Raw genomic sequence first — 10,228 nt, forward strand, 5'->3', positions numbered from 1 at the left:
AATATTACAGAAAAAATTACTGTAAAATATTTTGCGGTAAAAATGGATTTTACGGATGATGCATCCAAAATGCCGGTACTTCAACTGTAACTTGATCCGGAATTTTCTGCCGTGTATGATTAAAAATAATTGTATACCATCCAGCAGTTAATACTAAACAAAACAAATACTTCCATAAGTAAAAGGTTTTATGCGTTATTTTTTCAATTTTTTAAAAATAAATTTAAAAAAAGGAGAAGGAAAGAAGGAAAAAAGAAAAAAAAAAAAAGCAGTAATAAACAGAAACTTTTTATTTTTTATTTTCATACGAATGAAAATTGGAGAAGGATTCCAATTGTTGAGTTAGCAATTTATAACTGTCATAGAGAACCTGCAGTAGTGGATTTAACATAAATAATTCTCGATTTCAATTTAAGAGCTTGATGAGAAAAAAGAAATTAAATATTGCCATCTCTTAATAAAAATGCATGAAGAAAAATAGTTAACCTACCAAAAACGATAATTAATACCTTATAAAATAATACAAATAAAATAATACAACGATAATAATGCAAATTAATATCCTCCTAAAACTAATATTATTTTTTCTACCTCAGGCAGTGAACGTTCGTTCTTCACGTAGGAAGATGTCGGAAGTGTTACTCATTTAACGTTACCCGGTGGGCACCAGTTAGCCTAAGTCACGGAGTCGAGCAACATTACCCACGCCACATTCACGCATCACATAACAGAGAACAACACTGAGAGAGAAACATCCAGGCCCTAAGAGGGATTCGAACCCGTAACCATTGGCTTCACAGTCAGGCAGGCTGACCGCTCGGCCACCTGACCAGCTGAAACTAATATAAAAATATCCATGTTTTAGAATGAAATAAAATACATTTTATTTATCGCTTAGGAAAGAAAATGTTGAAAAACATGTAGTTATAAACATTTAAAATTGCTCAAAGGACTACATGTGTCTCCAGCATTGTGCATGTTATAGTCTAGATAAGGAAATGAGCTGAATTTCATGATTTCTACTTAACACGCTAATTTTTTCAATATTTTACTTGATTTGCTCATTTCACCTGTTCCAAAATGAATTTAAATCTACTTTCTTTTTTTACAAAAGAGTATTAGTGGTATATACTTTTATCGTTAGTTGCTTTTAGCTAAAGATTAATTACGTTAAATGATAGAGTATCTTAAAAAATATTTGATTCATTATTGGCTAAAACTAAGTTTTGATCATAATTAATACAGTAATTTTGAGAAATAGGCTATGTTAAATGTTTTAAGAAAATGAAATTTTGTAATATATGTATCACAATTAGTAAATTCAAATTAAATTTTTTGTTTTCTTAGTAATAATGTGGATGATTTATATAAAACCTTCATACAATTAAATTTCTGCTACAGCAAATGATTTTTTACATACCAACAAAGAAAAAAGAAGGCAGGTGGTGCTTTGAAATAATGATGTTTTAAATCAGAGAACCCTTTCATAAAATCTGGCAAATAAAGAGAGCAGATGTTTTAAATGCGACTAAAAATAATGCTTAAAAACTCACATAAATCAGGTTTTTAAATTACATATTAATATAACGATCTTAATTTAAGTTAATCATTTCCTTTAAGAGATTCAGTTTTTTATAATGATTTAGGGAACAAAAAGTTATTTTCCTAATTGCGCATTGAAACTATTTGATAGAAAGCGATTTAACTTCCAAATAAAATTTTATCAATTAAAGAAGTATAAAAAAATGAAAGAAAATTTCCTATTATCAGTGAAATTTTAAAAAAATCGTTTTTTCCCTTTTCCAAGTGAAATACTTCATTATCTTAAGCTATATAATGTAATTGGCTGAAATTTATATTTCAAAAAACAGAAACTGCGTATTGTGCCGCCTATGAATAAAATAAACGTTTTAATGTTTCAAACAAAGTTTTTTTTAAACATATTTTGTTATACTCTATAACTTTTTCTCGGCTGATTTATTTAAAAGTTTAGCAATAGATACACTGCATGAATGTGTAGTTTCTGTTTCACATAATAAAGTTTTTTTTTTGTTTCGATCTTTGTCATTAAATAAATTACTCTTACGCTATTTTTTCTTCAATACCCTACAATCCAGTTTTAATAAAATAATACGAGTAATAAGAATTATATCATACAAATTACATGGTAAGAAAAAAGGTATACGTCTTACAAGAACTATATCATAAAACAGTATACATTTTACAAACTCTGTATCACAAAATATACATTGAGAAATCATACGTGTAATGAGAAAGGTACATGTTATTACAATTTTAAGTAATTTTGAAGGAATTTTGAAAGAAAAACTGAGGGAACGAAGCTAAAAAAAGTAAATGATTCAGGAAGCATGTAACAAGAACTGTATCATTAAACATAAAACAACATATGTTTATGAAGCACTGTATTATGAAATATTTTAAAAAAATCACACGAGTATACGTGTATCATATATATTTTATGTAAATGTATCATAAAACGTATGGGCTTTAACAATTTTTAGTAATACAAATTTACAGAAAAGCTTGAGAACGTATCTTAAGTAAATGATTCTAGAAGTGATTGTACACACTGATTCTTGAAGTGACTGCACACACTTTATCATAAATTTTCCTTTTATCATCTATTTGTTATTATTATAAATATAGTTCAAATGATGTAAAATAAATATATATTTTATTTACTGTTATTTGATTAATGAATTTACTAATGGGGCTCCAAAATTTTTTTTAAAAAATAAGAAGGTATACATAGTTTGAATATTTTGTGCTCTTGCATAGCTTAATAAGTGTACGAAAATTGCTCACAATTGTTCCATTAAACAATAAAAAAATTTTATGTTATAAAACTTACAAATGCAAAGGAAATTTTTTCCTTTTCATTCAACTGAATATATTGCGTTTAAGTTAAACAAATTTTCTGTTATTTAGAATAAAATTATGCGTATTATAATATGGCTCCACAAATTGATACAGAATTTAAAATAACTTAATTAACAAAATTTTTGATAATTAGTCAATGAATCACATTATCTAAATTTTGTCTAACCACCATAAAACCACTAACCTTATCTAACCACCTCAAAAAATATAAAAAAGAATATACTTTACATGCGTTTGATAATGTATACATAGAAAATCAAATATAAATTTATTCATAGTTACCTTAATATATCATTAATTCATATTTACTAGTTTATTTCCTAATTAACTTTTATCTTGAATTTTTTCAAGCAAACAGACAGAAGTTTTAATAAATGATATATTCCAAATGTTGTCAATGACAGTTTGTAATAAACACGAATTTCATATCGTGTCGCGCCTTCATTTGGGTGCGACATATCAATTACTTTTTAATCTAAACCTTCAGATATGTATGATAAAACAGGTTTACATTTGATAAATAAATTAAAGCAATAGTTAATAATCAATAGAATCAAATTTATCTTAGTATTTCACCATAAAGATATTTATCAGTAAAAAGCAAAACTAACTATTTTGTTTGATGCTAATAAATGATGAAATAAAACATTTGAATTGAAAGATAAAATGAAGTATCCTTTTGAGTTATCGCTGTTCATTTATCGGTGGAATGTTTTAATGATTAAAAAAGAAAAATTTAATTAAAATGTAATTCATTATTAATAATATCTTTAAAAAAGATCTATCATGTTCCATTTTATTGATATACAGTAGTTGACTACGACGCAAAACATGGCGATGACTGCAAATATATGACAAAACGAATGAACATGAAAAAAATATGAGTAAAAACTGAATTAGGAAAGCAGAAAAACACAGTTAAGTTTAATTAACCAATTTCAGAAATTTTTCTTTCTCTTTAAAAAATGGAAGAATAAAAGTATTTTTGTTATAAATTTGTTGTACAATTAGTCTTACACTTGTTAAAAATTCTGGAACAAGTTACGGTATAAAGAACATCAATTATTATTATCATTCCATAAAATCTATTTTTACCGTAACATATTATACCGCAACTTTTGCAGCAATAATTAACTAATTATAGTGATTCAATATTTCACGGTAATTATTATTGTAAAATTTTTGGCATATTATTTCTGTAATATTTAAAACATTTTTGTTTCTTAACATGTTCCGGTAAAAAGGGATTTAACGGTAAAAAATACCGGTTCACTGAGTGCCGATTCCTTACCGTTATTCGCCGGGCAATTTGTATCCAGAATTTTTTACAGTTTATATGGTTTTGCCTACTTTGAATTCATGGTATTTTTCTCCAAAAATATTCTCTTCAACAATTTAAAAATGTGGCTGATCATTATATTTCCAAAAACCCATAATCATAAGAAAAAAATTTTGTTCCGAATTTTTTCTAATTTTTTGGCATTTTACGTTGAATTTGCGATTACGATTATTCCAATTGGAACAAAAAATTTTAAACAAGTTTTTTTGTGTAATTTTCTAGTTAGTTTCTCACTAAAATTTAATATATAATATCTTATTAGCTCATTAATAAATGAAACCCTTTCTACTTTTTGAATTAACAATGATAATATTGGCACAAAATAGCATAATTTTTAACATATTTTACTCACGTATTACGTCTCTCTCGTTCAAGTAATTTAGGTACAAAGTAACGATATTAATGATAGTTAAAGTACAAAAAAGCGAAGCATATTTTATTTAGAAAATTGCATTTATTGTCTAGATAATTTTTAATGCAAAATGACAATAATTAAGTTAATTCTGGTTAGAAAATTATAACTTTAAGCAATTTCACCAATTACATCTATTGTCCAGGTAATTTTGGTACAAAATAACGAGAAAAATTAGTGTTTCGGTACAAAAGAACACACTTTTAATTTAATCAGAACTTACTCACCAATTACGCTTGTTCCGAAAATTCAAAATCACAAAGCATTGAAGAAAAAAGAAAATTCAAACGAAATATGAAATTCGTATTTCCAAACACGAAGATTATGATTTGATCTAGCAGCGAGTATTGATTTTGAATCGACTCTTTTTCGGCGAAGACAAGAGACTTATTGTGCTTCACTAAAGCCATAAATGGGTGTGATAAATTTCGTATTTTCTTTCTAGAACAAAAGAAGCCATATATTACAGATTTTCCCGATCGAGAATAAGATGTTCTTTTTACGGATTATTACGCTAGTTATGTCTTATTGACTCAATATAGAAACGGGGGAGTAACCATAGAAACGGTACATTTTCTTTTCCCACTGTGCAACTGTTTCAAAGAATTTTTTTTTATTTATTTAAGTTTCAAACTGAACTGTCTATTCAAAGTTATCTCCAAAATTAAAAAAATCGTTAGCACTGACTTCTTTGTTTTGAGTATTCAAAGTTAGAAAGCGAAAAACTATAAAATTTTTAAACTTGAAGTTATTAATATAGTGTATGAAAATTTACAGAGAATAGTGAAATAAAAGAAATTCAGCATTCGATAATTATTACGAGAGTTAGTAACTGTTGAACTTTTAGTAAAAAGTACAATGAGGACTGATCTAAAGTCTGCTGAAATGCATTGATAGAATTTAAATTTGACATGCTGAAAGGGTCTTTTTTATTTATGATGTTAGTTCTAGTTTTTTTTCCCTTCAAAATTCCAATCTGTTCATAAGTTATTGCAATTTTATGTTCTATTTTCACGAATTTATTTTTTTCTTTAAATAAGGACTACTCATCCGTTGTTATAGAAACATTTCTTTATCTCTTTCGAGATGTTCATTTTATAAGCTCCTGCTTAACTTGATGTTAAAAATAACGAAAAAAAATAATTGAGTTTAGATGGTGCCAAATATAAACCTTTTATTCATATAAATAACGTGATTTATAGGTACTTACGGTACGGTACTTTTACTTACGTCGCGCAAGAGCTGAACAATGGTCTATTGGCGATGGTCTAGGAAATATCCCTGTGGATGATCCGGAGCCAACGTCACATCACGTTTTACAGTGAGACACACTCCCACACCGTCCGTCCATCCGCAGATCGTAATTTTGACGTGAACTAGATTTCGATCAATCTCCGATCCCGTAACCACAGAGGCATTGATTTGACATGGGAACTTAGAGGACATTGTGATACCGACAGATTTAGTGTGCACCAGTCACCATTTTGCACACGGGAGTGTTCGGCAGGCCGAGAACGAATTCACAAACTCTGGGAAGTAGTCCCAAAGCTCTACTAGCCAGGCTATCAATGCCCCAATAAAATTTAGAATTAGGATTTGCCAAATATAAATCTTATTACTCAAGCCACTTATTATTTGAACTGTAATATGATGCAAGATTATCATTATATATAGTTGAATTAAAATTGCTTTTTATTTATTACTTATTGTGTCACACCCTCTGTATTCTGGAAGTAGTTTAAATGCTTTTTTTTCAAAGGCAGCTAATTATTTTTCCAATCCAGGTAATCATGCATTTCGTTGCGATTAATATGTATACAAAACGTTCGTACATAAAATTATAATAAATATATATTTTGTAAACAAAATGATCCTTTAAAAAAAAATAACGTTTTTTAAGAGGAAAAAAAAACATGGTGAAGGAGAAAAACGAAGTAAGCAACTAAACTAAAAAAGGAAAGTGCAATAACATTTGTGAATAAAATTAGCTTTAAGTACATATATTTGAAAACGGGGGAAAAATACTAAGACCGTTGTCTCATAATGCTAAAAACATTATCAATTTATGATTGTTTCTCGAAACTCTAACTAAAGAAAATAAAAAAAATTCACATGGAGATTTCCTTAAACTCGCAAAAAAGTATTTTACATAAAACTTTGTGTAATACTTTTTTCATAAAAAACTGTCTAGATTTCGAAGTAGGCACATATTTTAAGTATATTAAAACGTTTTTTTTATTTTTTTTTTATTAAAGTTTTTTAAATCTTATTTAAGAAAAAGAAAAACACCAATTCAGAAGAAAATCACTGGTATTGATTGAAACCAAAGAATTATCCTCGATTTTTTTTCATATTTTTAAGACCAAAAACAATTATGCAAAGCAATTTTTCAAAAGTTAAGAAAAAGAAGATGAAAAAGATCACAAACGCTTTTTATTTTCTAAAAACTTGACTGCTCCTCATATTCTTATTTTGATCAATTTTTATAAGCTAGCGGAGAACCTAACTTAACCTAACAGTTATAAAAAACTTAACCTAACAGCTATAAGAAACTTAACCTAACAGTTACGATATAAAGTACTTTTAATGACCTCAGACAACATAAATAACGTGTTATTAGTGAAAAAGCTTTACGTCTTATAACATTTCATAATTATATATATATTTCAAAAGCGATATGTTAAAAGCCTCATAACCTTAATTCAATTAATAAATTCTAATATTTATATATTTTTATGAGGACTAGAAGTGCAGAAAGGGTTGTAACTTTTCTAACAATGAAAAGTTTAAGTATAACTTTAATAATATGCATTTTATAAATTGGATGGGGATATATCATTCCTCTTATCATCATCAATTCAATATCACTTTATTATGAGTTAATTTATGCAACTATGTGAGTAAAGTTATAATAAAAGCGTATAAGTGTGATGATTAATTTATGTAGCAAAATGAACTAATGCGGAAAATATGTTTAAAAGAAAGTGCACGAACTATGCAATAAAATTAATTAAATAAAGAAAAAAAAAAATAAAACTGAAATTCAAAAATGTAATATAACAAAACTAAGAAACTAAATAAAAATTTTATGTAACTATGAATCCTGTAGCAAAATATTTCATATTGAGATAAATGATATAATGATGAATTATGCTGTAAAACTAGAAAATGCATAAATTGTTTAGCATAATGAGTTAATGCATGAATTGCGCTATTATGTGATCTCAATATGAAATATATAACAATGGAATCTATAAATAAAAAACTAAAATTCAAAATAAGATAAAACAAATCTAAACAAGTAAATTAAAAGTTTATGTAAATTATAAATCATGTTGCAAAATGTTGAATCATGTTGTTAAATTAATTAATGCATAAATTGTGTAGCAAATTTAGTTAATATGTGAATTGTGTAGCAAAATGAGATACTGTATGAATTGTGTAGCAAAATGAGTTAATGCATGAATTGTGTTATTATATGAACTCAGTATGAATTATGTAGCAATGGAATCTATATAAAAAAAAATAAAAGTTGTTGTTTTCAAACCACAAATACCAATATTTTGAAAAAGAAACAAAACATTCGGACTATATTTTTTTACATCACTAAATTTTTATTTTATATTTCTTACGTATGCTTTGAATAGCAGACAAAAAAAAAAGAGAAGAAAACCTTTTACAGACATCGTAAACACCTGTTTTACTTTAGTTCATCTAACAAATAATCGAACAAGCAAAACTTTGTGTGGGGGTAGGAGGTGAAAAGCCAAAAGACATTTAACATCAAAGGGTTCTTCTCCGCCGCTCTTTCATTTCTTAGGAAAAGCATCTTAAAATTCCTTTCTCATTGAAAGCGAATGAAACCGGTCTCTAAAACCGAAAAGGCCTTGTTGGTCTCTCACAAACTGGTTTCAATGGCCTTGCCCAAGTACGCCCGACATATTATTCTGGGCCGCTTTCCCCTGACTCTCTCTCCTTACAAATTTATTTTATTATATGAAGAAGCCGCAAAATTCTGTTTTAGAATTTCGGAATTCTTGAATTGTTCAAGTTATTCGGAAATATGGTAGTAGGAAGCAAACGTTGCGGTGTAAAAGTGTTCTTTATTTAATTAATTTAATGTGAGATTTGGATGCTGGTAGTTTTCAACGTATTACTACTTGTACTTTTGATTAAATCATATTTACTTTAAACAGTTTTTTTTAATTGATTTAATAGCAATTTAATGAAGCAAACATTTCGATAAAGTGCAGCCACTTGCACTTTCATTTTAATTATAATCACTTTGAATTGCTCCTTTTAATAACAGTTTAAAACTAAACACAATACTAAACTGCAATTTCTGGCACTTTCGTTTGAATTAAATTCAATTTGAATTGTAATTTATAGTATATTTGAGTGCACTTTATCCTTTTGATGAAGAATTTTTATTAAATATACTTTTTACATTATTTTGTACTTATTTCGGGAAAAATAAATGAAATATTTATAAATGAAATATATTTACATTTGGCAATTTAATAATTGATGTTTCTGAAATACAGCATGAGACACTGGTGTCCCTTTCTGCGTTAAAGGTAAAATCTTCCAAACACTTCCAAACAATAATTTCACAAATTTCCCCTTATTTGCATTTACTCAGATCTAAGAGAATTAGTTATTCATCATTTCGAAATCAAATATATTAATAATTTTTTCAATATGAATGGAAAAAAGAAATTCAAACTACTTTTTATGTATTTTATATTTTATTACAAATATAATTCCAATAATCTAACAGGTTTTTCAGTAACTATTAGACTATTTTTTATAATTAAAAAAATACTAAAATATATTTTTGCTTTCAATTTGAAAGTCAGAAAATATATATATATATATAAACGCGGACACCGGTGTTCCCTCTGCTTCAAAGAGTTCATAGTTTTCAATATATAGAATATTAAAATAATAAATAAGGTAAAAAAAAGAGAAAAAGAAACCAACAAGAAATACTTTGTGAATTATTTTACTCAGTGTTTTGCCTTTAATTGATATATACGTTTAACGCCCAACAATGCAGACATTCCTTGGCAACGAATCACAAAGTCAAATTTAGCATGAAGAAGAAAAAAATATTTATTAATAGAAAACATGACTTGAAAATAGAGTTAAAAAAGATATAAGCGATTAGTTTTAGAAACCAAGTCATTCAAAATAGTCTGAAAGATCATTAACTTCAGCGGAGATAAACACTTCAAGTAATAATTGGGAATGCATGGCCTGCTCTTGTTCTAAAAAAAAGTCATGGGAAATTTGCCAAATCAAGTCTCCTGCCAGCAATTTCACTCTCCATTCATACCTCGATTAGATTTTTATATTTCCAATGATCAGAAATCATCCTGTAATGTATTTTTTCTTCTCCTCTTGAATAACAATGGATTCGGAATCGTTGTGGAATATGAATGCTGCTTCTGTTCAGGTTTCGTTACCGCAGTGGGAGGAGAGTTCAATGCCATATTTTCAACTTTCTAATCTTTAGGAAAAATAAAAGCTTTGAACTCGATTTTGTAGAATTTATTTATATATATATATAAAAA

General features: G+C 27.2%; 1 protein-coding gene across 4 annotated transcripts in view; it reads right to left on the minus strand.

The window, feature by feature from the left end:
* The window catches only part of LOC107445477 (pro-interleukin-16), a 202,396-nt gene that overhangs the window by 153,132 nt on the left and 39,036 nt on the right, over positions 1-10,228 (minus strand). The window contains exon 1 of one of the 4 annotated variants that reach the window (XM_071183068.1): positions 4,880-5,174. The exons of 2 other annotated variants lie outside the window; for them this stretch is intronic. The gene's annotated coding sequence lies outside the window, so the exon portion shown is untranslated. Of the gene's footprint in view, positions 1-3,183; positions 3,349-4,879; positions 5,175-10,228 lie in introns of those variants that run through there. One more of the 4 variants, XM_071183069.1, reaches the window with a different exon arrangement.

Source organism: Parasteatoda tepidariorum, chromosome 7 (assembly GCF_043381705.1).
Source record: "Parasteatoda tepidariorum isolate YZ-2023 chromosome 7, CAS_Ptep_4.0, whole genome shotgun sequence".
In the NCBI taxonomy this organism is placed as follows: domain Eukaryota; kingdom Metazoa; phylum Arthropoda; class Arachnida; order Araneae; family Theridiidae; genus Parasteatoda; species Parasteatoda tepidariorum.